The 17,914-nt window shown below is 38.6% G+C and overlaps 3 pseudogenes; all 3 read right to left on the minus strand.

Moving 5' to 3' along the window:
* Positions 1-17,914, minus strand: part of LOC100579243 — a 48,279-nt pseudogene that overhangs the window by 13,594 nt on the left and 16,771 nt on the right.
* LOC100607683 lies at positions 3,093-3,411 on the minus strand (annotated as a pseudogene).
* LOC115835355 lies at positions 11,399-11,495 on the minus strand (annotated as a pseudogene).

Consider the following 17,914-nt stretch of genomic DNA (forward strand, 5'->3'; position numbering starts at 1 on the left):
AGTAGTTATTTCTTGTGAACTATCTGCGTGTATAAAAATGCTTCCCTGCCTGAGAATAAGGTAGAATAATTCCATCAACGGTCTCAATTCTTCAACTTTTCCTGAATCCAAGCCCTCACATTTCACGTCGTAGTGCCTTTTCACTCTAATTTTGTGTTCCATTATGTGAGTTGATTTGGTCACTGGGATGCCACAAAGGAGAGGCTTGCAAAAGCATTTGTAAGATTCAACTCTAGCTCTTTCCTTTTGCCATTACCTAGAAACGTACCCATCATATTCATCCTGATGGAGGATGAAGATGAGTTGAGCAAACAGGAGTTACCCAAGACACCTAAGCTAAGGTAATTGTAGACCAGCTGATAAAGACATTTCAAGGAAAGAAAACTACATATCCCTCATGAACACAGATGAAAAGTTCTAAATAAAATATTAGCAAATAGAATCTAGTGATACATAAAAAAGATAATACATTAAGACCAAAAGGAGTTTATTCCAAAAATAAAAAAGTTGGTTTAACATTTGAAAATCTCATTAATGGAATAACAGAAAAACATTTTGATTACCTTGATAGATGCAGAAAAAAAATCTGATGTATTCAACACCAATTCATGATTCAAAACTTTTAGCAAACTAGAAATAAAATGGACTGTCTTAATCTAGTAAAGAATGACTACAAAAGCCTATAGCAAACATCATTTCAAATAGTGAAGCATGAAATTCTTTCCACCTGAGTTTGGGAACAGGGCAAGGCTGCCTCCTCTTACCATTTCTATTCAATATTATCGTGAAAGTCCTAGATAATTCAATAAAGAAACAAAAAAGTATAAAAAGTTGGAAGAAAGTAGTAACTATATGATCGTATACATTTACAAAATCCCAGGGAATCTACACATTCATTATTAAAATGAATATGTGAATTTATGAAGGATGCTAGATGTACAGTCAACATACAAGGCCAGGTGTGGTGGCTCACACCTGCAATCCCAGCACTTGGGAGGCTGAGGTGGGAGGGTTGCTTGAATCCAGGAATTCAAGGCCAGCTTCGGTCAGTGAGACCAGAGAGACTCCTTCTCTACAAAAATTAATTTGAAAAATTAGCCAAGTGTGGTGATGCCTGCTTGTAGTCCCAGCTATGTGGGAGACTGAGGTGGGAGAAATGCTTGAGCCCAGGTGCCACTGCACTCCAGCCTGTGGTGACAGAGCAAGGCCCTGTCTTAAGACAAACAAATAAGCAAAAGTCAATATACAAAAATTAGTTATGTTCCTACATACAAATAGCAAATATTTACAAAATGAAGATCTTCAAATATCATTTAAAATAGCACAAAAACTTATCAACTACATAGAAATAAAACTAACAAAAGATGTGTAAAACCTGTACACTATAAACATTGCTAAAAGAAATCAAAGAAGACATCAGTAGAGAGATGTATTATGTTTGTGAGTTGGAAATCTCAACAATTTTAGATATTGTATATGTGTGTGGGTTTGAGTGTGTGTGTGTGTGTGTATGTAAATTGCCAAGATGATTCTAAAATTTATATGGAAATTCAAAGAATCTAGGAGAGCCAAGATGGTTTTTAAACAAAGAAGTACAAAGTTGGAGGACTTCCACACAAGTTCTCAAGAGTCACTATAAAGCCATAATAATTAAAACTATGGTCTGGAGTTAAGTATAGATAGTCATAATGAAAGGACAAAAAGCCCAGAAACAGACCTATACATATATGTTCACTTTGTTTGCAATAAACGCACCTCTGCAATTCACTGGGGGAAATCATGCTCTTTACAATAAATGGTACAGGAGGAATTGAGAGCTGTGTGAAAAACGTGAACCTTGATACTGTATATCTTTACAACAATTAATTGGAGGTCAGTCATAGACCGATATATTGATAGAGGTGTTGGTTACATGCATATATACTTAGGTATAATATCATCAAGGTATATACTTGATTAGTGCAACCTACCATATGTGTCATACCTCACTAAAAATGTGGTTATAGATGCATGCATATACAATGTATACTTACATCGTGGCATATGTATATACAGATAATTTACTTCAACTTTTATTTTAGGTTCAGGGGTACATGTGGAGGATGCGCAGGTGTGTTGTTACACAGGTAAATGTGTGCCATGGTGGTTTGCTGCACAGATCATCCCATCCCTAGGTATTAAGCCCAGCATCCATTAGCTATTCTTGCTGATGCTCTCCTTCCCCCATCCCCTCCCTCCCCACAGGCCCAGTGTGTGTTGTTCCCCATCGTGTGCCCATGTGTTCTCATTGTCAGCTCCCACATATAAGTGAGAACATGTGGTGTTTGGTTTTCTGTTCCTGTGTTAGTTTGCTGAGGATATCAGCTTCCAGCTCCATCTATGTCCCTGCAAAGGATGTAATCTTGTTCCTTTTTATGGCTGCACAGTTTTCCATGGCATTTATGTACCACATTTTCTTTTTTTGTTGTTTTTTTTTAAGTGTTAGATAATCTTTATTTGATATTACACATAAACCACACAAAATGCCTTTGAATAAGTAAAAGGAACCATCTTAAATACAGTGAATTCTAATTACATTGGCATAGTTAAGGCCAAAAATACAAAGAAGACATTGCTACCTTATCCTCAACCCTTGCCTTTAAGAGGCAAATAAACACAAAATACAGGTGAATCTTGCTTGGTTCTGAGACAGTGAAGGAATTTCCCCAGTATTTAAATATATTCATATAACCAGTCATATAAATCTAAATATAAACCAATATAAATATAAATATAAAACCAATCTTCAATAAGTTTTAAGATGGTACTCACCATCTTTGTGAAAAGTTGAACATTATTAACAAAGTCTAATCATATCTTTAGAAGGAGTAAACAGTGATAGCATTTACTGAATTGGAATTACTATTAATATTCAAAAACCAAACTTATTCATTTAACCACAAGCCAGTCTTAGTTTTAAATCAGGACTGCCCAACAAAATATTCTGACAGTCATTCATAATCTGAATTCTGGTGTATGAGGTCTATTAAATTATGGTACACATAAAAAAGTCATGAGACATTTGTTTTGTAATATAAGGCAGTGGCCAATTATTACTCACTAGTAGCTTTTTTGAGATAAGCTATCAAGTCTGCCCTTTCTGCCTTGTTCTTAATGCCGGCAAAGATCATTTTTGTTCCAGGAATGTACTTCCTGGGATTCTCAAAATACTCTATCAGTGTATCCTCTCCCTAGGTGATGCCTTTGTTCTTATCAGTCTCTATGTTAAGATAATCCAATGGCCTGACCTGTCTTCCACCTGAAGAGACCATGGAGATTAGGCCCAGTCTTGTGCTTGCCTCCCTTTTCCACGGTGTGGCACTGGGCACACTTCTGAACAAAAATTTTCTTGCCTTTCTCAATATCACCCATATTTAATTCTCTCTTTCATCACTGGCGCTACAAAGGTTCCCGCTCAGAAGCCAGATGTCCTGCTCTATGTACCATATTTTCTTTATCCAATCTATCATTGACTGGCATTTAGGTTGATTCCATGTCTTTGCTATTGTGAATACTGCTGCAATGAACATATGTATGCATGCATGCATGTATCTTTATAAGACAATGATTTATATTCCTTTGGGTATATACCCCATAATGGGATTGCTGGATCTGATGGTATTTCTACCTCTAAGTCTTTGAGGAATTGCCACACTGTCTTCCACATGGATTGAACTAATGTACACACCCACCAACAGTGTAAAAGCATTCCTTTTTCTCCACAACCTTCCCAGCATCTGTTATTTTTTGGCTTTTTAATAAAAGCCATTCTGATTGGCATGAGATGGTATCTCATTGTGGTTTTATTTGCATTTCTTTAATGATTAGTGATGTTGAGCTTTTTTTTCATATTTTTGTTGACTGCATGCATGTCTCTTTTGGGAAGTGTCTGTTCAGATAGATCCTTTGCCCACTTTTTAATGGGGTTGTTTTTTTCTTGTAAATTTAAGTTCCTCATAGACTCTGAATGAGATATTACCAGTGAAGGCTGAGAAACAGCAAAGATGGCAGCCAGCTCCTTCCTTTGGAAGCTCCATCCCAGGGGGATACTGACCTGTAGCCAGCCCACACATACCTGCAGGAGGTGGCTGGAGACCCCTGTTGGGCATTCTCACCCAGTCAGGAGGCATGGGATCAGGGACCCATCCAAAGAAGCAGTCTAGCTGCTTTGGGGTAGAGCAGGTGTGCTGCACTGTGGGGGATTCTTCCTCCTCCGGACCACCTGTATTCTCCAAAGCCAGCAGGTTGGAGTGGCTGAGCTGACCAAACTGCAGAGATAGCAACTGCCCCTCCCGCCAGGAGCTCCATTTCAGGGAGAGATCAAAGCTCTGTCCATAGAACCATTGCTGGAGTGGTTAAAGCCCCCGCAGGGATTCCTGCCCAGTGAGGAGGAATGGATTGGGGTCCTGCTTAAAGAAGCAGTCTGGTCATGATCTGGCAAGCCAGCTGTGCTGTGTTGTGGGAACTCTTCCTTGTCCAGACTGGCTGTATTCTCCATAGCTGGCAGGCCAGAGTGGCTGAGTCTATGAACCACAGTGATGCTGGCTGCCTCTCCCCACCTCCCCGGGAACTCAGACCCATCTGAGGTGGATTCCAACCTGCTGCTGTTGACAGGCTAGGATTCCAAGCCAGTGGGTCTTAACTTGTGAGATGCCATGGAAATGGGGCCTGCAGAATGATGCTGCCTGGCTCCCTGGATTCAGCCCCCTTCCCAGAGATACGTATGGACAGATTTCCCACTGTGCTGAAGATCCCCGGGGCTAGAGTGTGTAAAACTCCTGGGTTTCTGTGTGTGCCTGAGCAGCTGAAGTGCCGAGACTCCATACAGGTCTGTGTATCAGGCCCACAGCCCTGGTTGCATGGGCTCAGAAGGGGATCTCTTGATCCATGGCTTGCAAAGATCCATGGGAGAAGCACGGTTTCCTGGGCAGGACTGCACACTCACTGCTTCCCTTGGCTGGGAGTGGGGGTTCCTTTGGCTCCATGCTGCCCCCGGCTGGGCCATCGCACCCTCTGCCTGCTTGTCTTCATTCTCCGTTGGTCGACCTGTTCATGCAGTCAGTCCCAATGTGAGAACCTGGTTATCTCAGTTGAAGGTGCTGAATTCCCTCGCCCCTTTTCATTCCTCTTTGTGAGCGCTGCAGAGTGCAGCTGCTTCCAATTGGCCATCTTGCATCACTCTAAACATTTCTTTTTTAGCCCTAGTTCTTAATTCCTATAGCCCTTGGTTTATCACCAGTTTCTTGATAAAATAATCCGTCCACATTCTCTAGTCATGGGATGATGGCTCAGGCCAGGGATCCAGGGTATTTTCTGGGAAGTAGCTGAACTTGCAGGCCTGTCCTGTTCGGAACTGAGCTAACACACTGCAGAGAGGTACTCCTTCCACCGCTCAGCAACTGATGCCAGCCCTCGATAGTTATATTTTTATTGAGGTATAATAACTATTGTAAATTACATAAAATTAAACAATGATCCTTTCAGCTGGCATTTCACAGTAAACAGCATTATATGTTTGAAATTAATTTAGTCATCTGCAGAGCCTAAAGCAATATGCCCTGACTATAATTTAGGATCTCGACCTAAGAATACACATTTTGGGTTATAGCATCCCCATCTTTCTTCCCTATGGTAGACTATCAAAAACGGCCACAATTCTTTTTAATTCCTTCCATCAAGAGTTGGAGTTTATTTTCTACTCCTTGAACCCAGACCAGTAGTGTAATTTGCATTGTCCAATAAAATGGGGTAGAAGTAATATATAATTTTGAGCCTGGGCCTTAAGAGGATTTGCACTGTTTTGTTGCCACTCCTGGGACTCTTGCCTCTGCCATCATGTGAACAGGCCTGAAGTAGCCTACTGGAGAATGAGAGACCGTATGGGGCCATTCAGCCAAGTCAGGTAATTTTCTTTCATTTAAAAAATCTGTTCCCTTCATTCTTTAAAAATATTTTTAATTGACATATAATATTTGTTCATATTTATAAGGTAGCGAGGGATATCTCAATACTTGTATACAATGTGTAATGATCAAATCAGGATAATCAGCATATCTATCACCTCAAATATTTATCATTCTTGTGTTGGGAACACTCAACATCCTCTCTATCTAAAAATATACAATAAATTGTTGTTAACTGTAGACACCCTGCAGCACTACAGAACACCAGAACTTATTCCTATCTGTAAGCTTAAATCTGATATTTTTTTGTTGATTTTCTGTCTAGATGATCTGTCCAATGGTAAGAGTGGGGTGTTAAAGGCCCCAACTGTTAACTGCATTGGAGTCTATCTTTCCCTTTAGACCTAAAAATATTTGCCTTGTTTATCTGAGTGCTCTAGTTTTGGGTATATATACATTGACAATTATTATATCTTATTGCTAAGTTGATCTCTTTATTATTGTAAAATGACCTTCTTTGTCTCTTCACACAGTTTGACTTAAAGTCTGTTTTTATCTGATAAGTATGGCTACCTCTGCTCGCTTTTGGTTTCTGTTTGCCTGGAATATTTTCTTCTATCCCTTCACTTCCAGTCTGTATGAACCTTTACAGGTGAAGTTAGTTTCTTGTAGGCAGCATACAGTTGGATCTTTTTTTTTTTTTTTTTTTTAATCTAGGCAGCCAACTCTATATCTTTTAATTGGGAATTTGATCTGTTTACATTACATTCAAGATTACTATTAATAGATGAGGCTTTATCCTGTCATTTTGTTCATTTTTTTCTGGTTGTTTTGTATATCCTTTGTTCTTTTCTTCACCTATTTTTTTTTAATCTTTGTGGTTTGGTAATTTTCTGTAGTGACAAAGTTTGAGTCCTTTCTCTTTCTCATGTGTATATCTGCACTACCAGTGAGTTTTATACTTTTGTGTGTTTTGACAATGGTAATCATCCTCTTGCTTCCAGATGTAGAACCACCTTGAGCAGTCCTTGTAAGGTCAGTCTAGTGGGAATGAATTCCTTCAGTTTTTGTTTGTCTAGGAAATACTTTATTTCTCCCTCATTTCTAGGGGATAGCTCTACTAGGTATAGTATTCTTGGTTGACAGTTTTTTTTTTCATTCAGTACTTTGAATATATCATCCCATCTTATTGTCTTCTGACCTGTAAAGTTTCCACTGGGAAATCCACTGTTAATCAAATGGAGTTTCCCTTATATGTGACTTGATGCTTTTTTCTTGCTGTTTTTAACATTTCCTTGTTTTGTTTTTTTTTTATTTTTTTGGATACAGTCTCGCTCGTGAACTGCAGGTTCACGCCATCACACCCAGCTAATTTTTTTGTATTATTAGCAGAAATGTGGTTTCTTCATGTTGGCCATGCTCGCCTTGAACTCCTGGCCTCAAGTGATCCACCTGCCTCAGCCTCCCAAAGTGCTGGGATTACAGGTGTGAGCCACCGCACCTGACGAATATTCCCTCTTTTTGACTTTTGACAGTTTGACTACTATGCACCTCAGAGAAGACCTTTTTGGGTTGAATCTATTTGAGAACTTTTGAGCTTCCTAGATTTTGGCCATATCTCTCCCATGTCTGTTTTTAAAGCTCTTGATTGTATTTTTTTTTTTTTTTTGAGACAGGGTATCACTCTGCCACCCAGGCTGGAGTGCAGTGGCACAATCTTGGCTCACTGCAACCTCCACCTCCTGGATTCAAGCAATTCTCATGTCTCAGCCTCCCAAGTAGCTTGGATTGCAGGCATGCACCACCAAACCCAACTAATTTTTGTATTTTTTAGAGACAGGATTTCGCCATGTTCATCAGGCTTGTCCTGAACTCCTCGCCTCAAGTGATCCACTGCCTTGGCCTCCCAAAGTGCTGGGATAACAGGTGGGAACCACTGCACCTGGACTCTTGATTGTATTTTTATTTTATTCCTTAAATTCTTCAGCTCCACAATCTCTGTCTGGTTTTTAATGACATATATATCCCTGTCGAATTTCTCATAAGATCATAAATTGTTTTTCTAATTTCATTGATCTATCTGTATTCTCTGTATCTCATAGTTTCCTTAAGATCATTATTTTGAATTCCTTCTTAGCCATTTGATATACTCTTTAAATTTAGGGTCTGTTAATGGGGAATTATTGTGTTTCTTTGGAGGTGTAATGTTTCCTTGCTTTTCATGTTTCTTGTGGCCCTAAACTGATTTTTGCACATCTGGGGGAACCGTTGCCTCTTCCAATGTTAGGGAGCTTTCATAGAGAAATACTTTTTCCGATAGTTGTCTCCTATAGTGTTCATTGAGTAGGGTGCTTTGACTTTGATTCTGGGTGGGTGCAGTTATATAGTCTCCAGGTGACTTTTTTTGGCTGTAATCAGCATTCAGTGGTGTCTGTGAGTGCCTCAGTGGCCTGATGGTGAGTGTTTGTGGAGACAGTGGTATGGCTTTTCTTGGTGTGAGAGCCATCATTCAGATTAGTTCTCAGGCCTTAGGCATATGCATGCTAGCTGCAGTGGCTTTGCTAGTTGTGGGGTATTGCCAACAGCAGGGTGGGCACCAGGCAGGCCAGTCCTCAGCATATGGTGGCTCTGCTGGTGAAGGGGGTGGGGCTGTTGGCAGCAGTGGGTGCCAGATGGGATGGGCCTTGGGCCTTGGGGGGTGCACATAGCATGCAGTGGCTCTGTCAGTTGAGGGAAGCCAAGTCATTTTAGACTAGCCAGTCCTCAGATGACCCAGTAGCTGCCCACAGATACATGAATGAGCTTAGCTGAGACAGGAAATCCTTTCTGTAAGCACCTGAATTGGACAGTTAAGCCCATACCAAATTCACAAACCATAGTATCATGAATCAAATAAATAGTTGCTGTTGTAAGCCAGTACGTTTTGGGGTGGTTTGTAATCACTGGCACAATTGTAATTGGTATCAATCCATTATGATTTTTTTACTTGAAAGAGTACATTTTTAAAAGAATACTGCCATATCTGGGTTAATATTAAACTTATGACTACACAGTCTACATTGACTGAGAAATGAGTATTTGTCAGATAAAGACCCTTACCTCGATTGGATTTCTATAGAAAGACTGCCTTCCAGAAGATGGAAATGACATAGCAATAATACACTCTGAAAGTCAAAATCATCACTATTACAAACATTATTATAGATTTCATATAACATACAAAAAATTAATTTACATATGATCAGACTCCATTTTCACAGAAAAAAACCTTTTAAGATTGAGGTTGACAGAAAAGAGCTAATACTCAGGATAATCAAATAACATATTAAATTATCCAACACAATGATCATTAAACTGGCATGGAGTTCTTAAGTCTCCACTAGTTCTAACTGTATGCCATGTACTTATGATGGCCTCAGTCTGAAGTTCCCCCTGTTCTTAGAATTTATTTCTTATCTTAAATACCAGAGAAAATCCAAGAGTTCTGGGCACCAGTGATGGTGGGAACTCCCAAGGTTCTTTGCAGCCCTCTGACTCAGAAAACCTGAGATCTACAAAGCACTGACCTCATTCTCTGGGGTTCTAGGATGAGAAGAAGTCTCTGTGGGATCCTTGGGACTCAGAAATAACTACTAGAGGTTAACAAATTGAAACTCAAATGGAGTCAGCTGAAAATCCCTTCAAGTTCCTATGCTGCAACTGAGTAGTCCTGAATTGAGAAGACATGCAGATCTTCCTTTGCCAGGGCTAAACCACAAATATGTCACACTATCACAGTGGCATATATCCTCATGAATAAAGAATATTTTGAATGAATGTGTCTTAGATGAGGCAAAAAAAAAATACAATTACAAGAAAAAGTGAAGTAATACAAGTAAATCAACAGTTAAGTGTCACAAACCTGTAATGTAAGTGAGGTCTAGGTCAAATCCATCCCTTGTGTATCGCCTTTTGTTTTCTGAAACCTGAGAGTTTAAAATCATCATTAGTTTGTGAAACATTCATCAACATAAAAATAAAAAACATTACACAGTATAGATATCAACCCTTGTCAATGGGTCCCAAAACACAAAATATTTTTCTGAATCATAAGCATGTTTTGCCCACTTATCAGCCTTCTCATCAGCTTTTCAAGTTGTCTTTTTTGATAAACCAGATGAAAAATTCTTATCAGAATAATAAGTCATAGAAGTCGAACTAAATGTGTCCATCTAACAATAAATTTAAAAGATCCATTTTTGCTTCAGAAACAGAATTTTATCAATATAAACTATGTCTAGAGCAGCAGTTGTTAACCAGAGGCAATTTTCCCTCCTCTCCCCAATTACCTGCCTGGGGGATATTTGGCAATGTCTGGAGGCATTTAGGTTTTCACAACTGGCGTGCGTGCGTGTGTGTGTGTGTCTGTGTGTTACTTACATCTAGTGAATAGAGGCCAGGAATTTTGCTAAACACCCTACAATTAATATAACTGCTCACCACCCCCTTATGACAATGATCTGGCCCAAAATGTCAGTAATGCTGAGGCTGAGAAATTCTGGTCTAGAGAAATAGTGATACGATAGACTCTTAGCATTTGTAAATTTAATTTTGGGATTTAAGACTAGCATTTTCAATTTTTCCACATCAAAACAAATCGATTATTCTTGTTCATCTTTGTTATTCCCATGAGTAACAGATGTTCACTACAGCTGCTAATGCACATCAGGCAGGCAACAGATTGAGATACTTCCAAAGTGTGCTAGCTGGTATCTCTCCTACCGTCAGAACCACCGAAGCAGAGAACTGATGTCTGGACTAGTGCTTCTCTGATTTGGGCACATGTCAATAAGAGCCACCTGGAAAAGCTTGTTAAGCTGCAGATTGCTGGTTACCAGAGATACTGATTCGGTGGGTCCAGGATGGGGCCTAAGGTATTTTTCTTCTTACATTTCTAGCAAGCTGTCAAGTGATGCTGAGGTTTCTAGTCAGAGGACCACATTGGCTGAGGTTATTTTCAAATAACTCCAAAAGCCTATCACTTAACATGCTTTTAGTTGGGGCCTGAGCTGCAGTCCAGGGAAGCTAGGGTACAAAAAGAAACCAGCTATCTGACCCATGAACAAGCTTAGGAAGCCACCATCTACATCCCAGTATACATTTGCTCTTTCATTTTCCTCATTGTCACAGTAAAAAAAGAAAGAGAGTCACCAGGGCCTCATACACTCTTTAGTTTCCTAACCCCTAACAGTTCTAGCTTTGCCTAAGCTTTCTTTGTTTCTACCACAACTATACTGCAAAACTCTACTATTGTGTTGCTACATGTGTCATCTCCTAGTTTCTGTTCTGTTTGCTATTTTTTAGAAACTCATGATTGAAGTCACTCAAATTTTGCGTATGCTCAAATAAATTCCCTCTTGGCTGTAGGAAAAATCCAGACAGAACATTATGTATAAGGGATTTGTAGTTGAAGCACAGAGGGGAATTGTTTTCAATATAAATTTTTTTGATATAGCAGATATTAAACTGATAAGAATATTATACTTGATCTTAGCCAAAAGGCCAAAAAATGATACAAATGGGAATTTGATGAGAACTTCAAAATGTAGAGAAGTTAAAGTTAGTACAAGAGTAAAAGTCCTTCTTTGGGTACTGCATCTTCTTTATTCAATTAATGGTACTTAGTGTGTATACTCTTCACTGGTCCCTAAATATCACAATCTTTTAGTTTCAAAGTATGTGGGAATTTACCTAAACATTTCATTTTAAAGCAATGTATTTGGTATAGAATGAGAACATTTGAAGTTGAAAAGATTATATAGAATAAAAGCCACAGAAAATGCTAAAATTAATGAAAAACTTTAAGAGAGGTAAGTCTTATGTTTCATACCTGGGAATATTCCTAAGAAGCTTAATGTCAAAAAAAATGTAAACGACATCAACCAGCAGAGGAATCACAATAATGGCAGTATCTAAAATGTTAAATAAGTCAGAAAAATACTGCTGTCTCCTGTAATATAAAACAAAAAAAAAAGTTCATTCCCCCCTGCCAGAAGAGATAGGAATATTTAAAGACCACAAACTATTGACTCATCCCCATTAAGAATTCTACTATCATGAATTATTTAAGATGTATTTTCTAGAGTAGACTAAGGGAAAAATATAACATTCATGGGAAGTTTTCAAACAATGAAATTCATCATTTGACACTTATATGTGACTAAAACACCAACATGGCAATTCAAACATAATAAGATATAACTAAATGCGTAATAATCATCCTTATTGTGGACAATGGGGTATCTATCCCCTCAAGCATTTATTATTAATGTTACAAACAATCCAATTACACTCTTTCAGTCATTTAAAAATATACAATCAAGTTATTGTCGACTATGGTCAATCTGTTCTGCTATCAAATAGTAGGCGTTACTCATTCTATTTTTTTGTACCCATTAACTATCCCCACCTCCACACCCCCAAGCCCCTACTACCATTCCCAGCCTCTGATGACCATCGTTCTACTCTCTAGGTCTATGAGTTCAATTGTTTTTTTTTTTTTTTTTTTTTTTTTAGAGCCCCATAATAAGTGAGAACATGTGATGTTTATCCTTCTGTGCCTGGCTTATTTCACTTAACAAGCATAGTGATCTCCAGTTCATCCATGTTGTTCCAAATGACAGGATCCTTTTTTTTTTTTTTTTTTTTTTTGAGATGGAGTTTCACTCTTGTTGCCCAGGCTGGAGTGCAATGGCGTGATCTCGGCTCACTGCAACCTCCACCTCCCGGGTTCAAGCGATTCTCCTGCCTCAGCCTCACGAGTAGCTGGGATTACAGGCACCCGGCACCACACCCAGCTAATTTTTGTATTTTTAGTAGAGATGGGGCTTCTCCATGTTGGTCAGGCTGGTCTCGAACTCCCGACTTCAGGTGATCTGCCCACCTCAGCCTCCCAAAGTGCTGGGATTACAGGCATGAGCCACTGTACTTGGCCAAGATCTTATTGTTTTTTATGGCTAAATAATACTCTCTTATGTATATGTACTATATTTTCTTTATCCATTCATCTGTTGATGGACACTTAGGTTGCTTCCAAATCTTAGCCATTATTAACAGTGCTGCAACAAAAAGGGAATGCAGATATCTCTTCTATATACTGATTTCCTTTCTTGTGGGTATCTACCCAGCAGTGGGATTGCTGGATCATATGGTAGTTCTATTTTTAGTTTTTTGAGTAACCTCCAAACTGTTCTCCAATTGGTTCTACTAATTTACATTTCCATGAACAGTGTATGAGGGTTCTCTTCACATCTTTGTCGGGATTTGTTATTGCCTGACTTTTGGATATAAACCATTTTAGCTGGGGTGAGATGATATCTCATGGTAGTTTTCTACACTGCGAATTTCTCTAATGATCAATGATGTTAAGCATCTCTGGATATGCCTGTTTACCATCTGTATGTTTTCTTTTGAGAAATGCCTATTCAAATCTTATGCTCATTTAAAAAATTAGATTATTAGATTTTTTCCTAGAGAGTTGTTTGAGCTCCTTACATATTCTGGTTATTAATCCCTTTTCAGATGGGTAGTTTGCAAATATTTTCTCCCATTCTGTGGGCTGTCTCTTCACTTTGCTAATTGTTTCCTCTGCTATGAAGCAGCTTTTTAACTTGATGTGATCCCATTTGCCCATTTTTGCTTTGGTTGCCTGTGCTTGTCAGGTATAGCCCAAGTAATTTTTGCTCAGACCAATGTCCTGGAGATTCTTCCCAATGTTCTCTTGTAGTATAGTAGTTTCACTGAATTCTTAGATTTAAGTCTTTAATCCATGTTGATTTGATTTTTGTATATGGTGAGAGGTAGGGGTCTAGGTGCATTCTTCTGTATGTGTATATCTAGTTTTCCCAGAACCATTTGTTGAAAAGACGTCTTTTGTTCAATGTATGTTCTTGGCACATTTATTAAAAATGAGTTCACTGTAAGTGTGTGTGGATTTGTTTCTGGGTTCTCTATTCTGTTCCAGTGGTCTATGTGTCTGTTTTTATGCCAGTGCCATGGTGTTTTGGTTATATAGTTCTGTAGTATAATTTCAAGTCAGGTAATGTGATTCCTACAGCTTTGTTCTTTTAGCTTAGAATAGCTTTGGCTATTCCGGGTCCTTTGTGACTCCATATAAATTTTAAGATTCTTTCTTCTACTTCTGTGAAGAATGTCATTCATATTTTGACAGGGAGTGCATTGAACCTGTAAATTGCTTTGGATAGTATGGACATTTTAACAATATTGATTCTTCCAATCCATGAACATGGACTCTCTTTCCATTTTTTGGTGTCCTCTTCAATTTCTTTCATCAGTGTTTTATCATTTTCATTATAAAGATCTTACACGTTTTTGGTTAGGTTAATTTCTAGGTATTTAATTTTATTTGTGGCTATTGTATATAGGACCACTTTTTAAATGTCCTTTCCAAATGGTTCACTGTTGACATATAGAAATGCTATTGATTTTTGTATATTGATTTTGTATCCTGCAACTTTACTGAATTTATCAATTCTAATAGTTTTTTTTGTGGAGTCTTTAGTATTTTCCAAATAAAATGTATCATCTGCAAACACAAGGATAATTTTACTTCTTCCATCCCAATTTGTATTTCTTTTTTTATTCCCTTTCTTTCTCTTCTATAATGGCTCTAGCTAGGACTTCCGGTACTATGCTGAACAACAGTGGTAAAAGTGGGCATCCTCACTGTGTTCTAGATCACAGAGAAAAGCTTTTCATTTTTTCCCCATTCAGTACAGTACTGACTGTGGGTCTGTCATATATGGTTTTTATTATGTTGAGGTGTGTTACTTCTATACCCAGTTTTTTTAGGGTGTTTACCATGAAGGCTTGTTGAATTTTATCGAATGCTTTTTCAGCATCAACTGAAATGATCTTATGATTTTTATCCTTTATTGTGTGGATATAATGTATCACATTGATTGATTTGCAAATGTTGAACCATTCTTGCATCCCAGAGACACATCCCACTTGTCATGATGAATGATCTTTCCCATTTATTGTTGAATTCAGTTTTCTAGTGTCTCGTTGAGGATTTTTGCATCAATATTTATCAGATATATTAGCACGTTTTTGGTTTTGGTTTTTGGGTTTGTTTGCTTGCTTGTTTTATTCATTTATTTATTTATTTTTTGAGACTGAGTCTCACTCTGTCACCCAGGCTGGAGTGCAGTGGTGTGATCTCAGCTCATTGCAATGTCTGCCTCCCAGGTTTAAGTGATTCTCCTGCCTCGGCCTTATGAGTAGCTGAAATTACAGGCACCTGGCACCACACCCAGCTAATTTTTGTATTTTTAGTAAAGACGGGGTTTCACCATATTGGCCAGGCTGGTCTTGAACTCCTGACCTCCAGTAAACCACCCGCCTCTGCCTCCCAAAGTGCTGGGATTATAGGAGTGAGCCACCACTTCCAGCCTACATGTGTCTTTATGGAAGAAGAGTGTTTCCTGTAGGCAACAGATCAATGGGTCTTTTTATTTTATTTATTTGTTTATTTATTTTTGAGATGGAGTCTTGCTCTGTCACCAGGCTGGACTGCAGTGGCACCATCTCGGCTCACTGCAACCTCTGCCTCCCGGGTTCAAGTGATTCTCCTGCCTCAGCCTCCTGAGTAGCTGGGACTACAGGTGCACACCACCACACCCTGCTAATTTTTGTATTTTTAGTAGAGACAGGGTTTCACCATGTTTGCCAGGATGGTCTCTAGCTCTTGACCTCGTGATCTGCCTGCCTTGGCCTCCCAAACTGCTGGGATTACAGGCATGAGCCACCACCACACCTGGATGGGTCTTGTTGTTTCATCCATTCATCCACTCTGTCTTTTGATTGAAAAGTTTAGTCTACTGACACTCGTTATTATTGATAAGGACTTACTCCTGCCATTTTGTTATTTGTTTTCTGGTTGTTTTCGGGTCTTCTCTTCCTTCTTTCCTTCCTGTCTTCCATTAGTGAAGGTAATTTTCTCTGGTGATATGATTTAGTTTCTTGTTTTTTATTTTTCATGTATCCATTGTTATGTTTTTTGGTTTGAGGTTACCATGAGGCTTGTAAATACTATCTTATAATCCATTATTTTAATCTTATAATAACAGTTTTCATAAACAAGTAAAAAGAAAACTAATAAAAACTCTACAACTTAACTTTGTCTCCCTATTTTTTAACTTTTTGTTATTTCTATTTATATCTTATTATACCATCTATGTCTTGAAAAGTTGTAGTTAATATTTTTGATTGGCTCATAGTTTAGTCTCTCTACTTAGAATAAGAGTAGTTTATACATCATAGTTACAGTGTTATAACATTCTGCATTTTTCTGTATACCTACTATTACCAGTGAGTTTTATACCTTCAGGTTGTTACTTATTGCTCATTAATGTCCTTATCTTTCTGATTGAAATACTCCCTTTAGCATTTCTTCTAGGACAGGTCTGGTGTTGACAAAATCCCTCAGCTTTTGTGTGTAAAAGTCTTTATTTCCCCTTCACTTTGAAGGATATTTTCACTGGATACACTGTTCTAGGGTAAATGTTTTTTTCATTCAGCATCAATATGTCATGCCACTCTCTCCTGGCCTGAAATGTTTCTACTGAAGAGTCTGCTGCCAGATATATTGTAGCTCCATTGTATATTATTGGTTTCTTTTCTCTTGCTGCTTTTAAGATCCTTTCTTTATCCTTGATCTTTGGGACTGTGATTATTAAATTCCTTGAGGTAATCTTCTTTGAGTTTCATCTGCTCGGTGTTTTATAACTTTCTTGTACTTGGATATTGATATCTTTCTGTAGGTTTGGGACGTTCTGTTACTATCCCTTTGAATAAACTTTCTACACTCCCTACCTCCTCTTTAAGGCCAATACCACTTAGATTTGTCCTTTTGAGGCTATTTTCTAGATCCTGTAGGCATGCGTCACTGTTTTTTATTCTTTCCTTTGTCTCCTCTATGTATTTTGAAATAGCCTGTCTTCAAGCCATTAATTCTTTCTTCTGGTTTATCAATTCTGCTATGAAAAGACTCTAATGCATTCTTTGGCATGCCAATTACATTTTTTGGCTCCAGAATTTCTGCTTGATTCTTTTAAATTATTTCAATCTCTTTGTTAAACTTATCTAATAGAATTATGAATTCCTTCTCTGTGTTATCTTGAATTTCTTTGAGTTTCCTCAACACAGCTATTTTGATTTCTTTGTCTAAAAGGTCACATATCTCTGTTTCTACAGGATTGGCCCCTGGTGTCTTATTTAGTTCATTTGGTGAGGTCATGTTTTCCTGGATAGTGTTGATGGAGCAGATGTTCTTTGGTGTCTGAGCATTGAAGAGTTAGGTATTTATTGTAGTTTTCACTGTATTTATTGTAGTTTTCACTGTCAGGGCTTGTTTGTACCCACCTTTCTTGGGAAGGCTTTCCAGATATTTGAAAGAACTTGGATATTGTGATCTGAGCTGTATCTGCTTTGGGGGGCACCCCAAGCGTCCTAAACTCTGTGGTTCTTGCAGACTCATAGTGGTACTGCCTTAATGGTCTTGGACAAGATCCAGGATAATTCTCTGCATTACCAAAAAGAGACTCTTGTTTTCTTCCCTTACTTTCTCCCAAACAAACAGAGTCTCTCTCTCTCTGTTCTGAGGCACCTAAAGCTTGGGGTTGAGTGACACAAGCACCCCTGTGGCCACCACTACTGTGACTGCATTGGGTCAGACCTGAGGCCAGCACTGGGTCTTGCCCAAGACCTGCTATAACCACTCCTTGGCTATTGCAGAACTTTGCTGAAGGCCTTGGGGCTCTACAGTCATCACATGGTAAAAACAGCCAGGCCTGTGTCCTTCCCTTCAGGGTGGCAAGTTCTCCTAGCCTCCAGGTGGATCCAAAGGTGCTGTCTGGGAATCAGGGCCTAGATCAAAAACTTTAAAAGTCTACCTAGTGTTTTATTGTGCT

Source organism: Nomascus leucogenys, chromosome 5, assembly GCF_006542625.1.
Source record: "Nomascus leucogenys isolate Asia chromosome 5, Asia_NLE_v1, whole genome shotgun sequence".
Lineage (NCBI taxonomy): Eukaryota > Metazoa > Chordata > Mammalia > Primates > Hylobatidae > Nomascus > Nomascus leucogenys.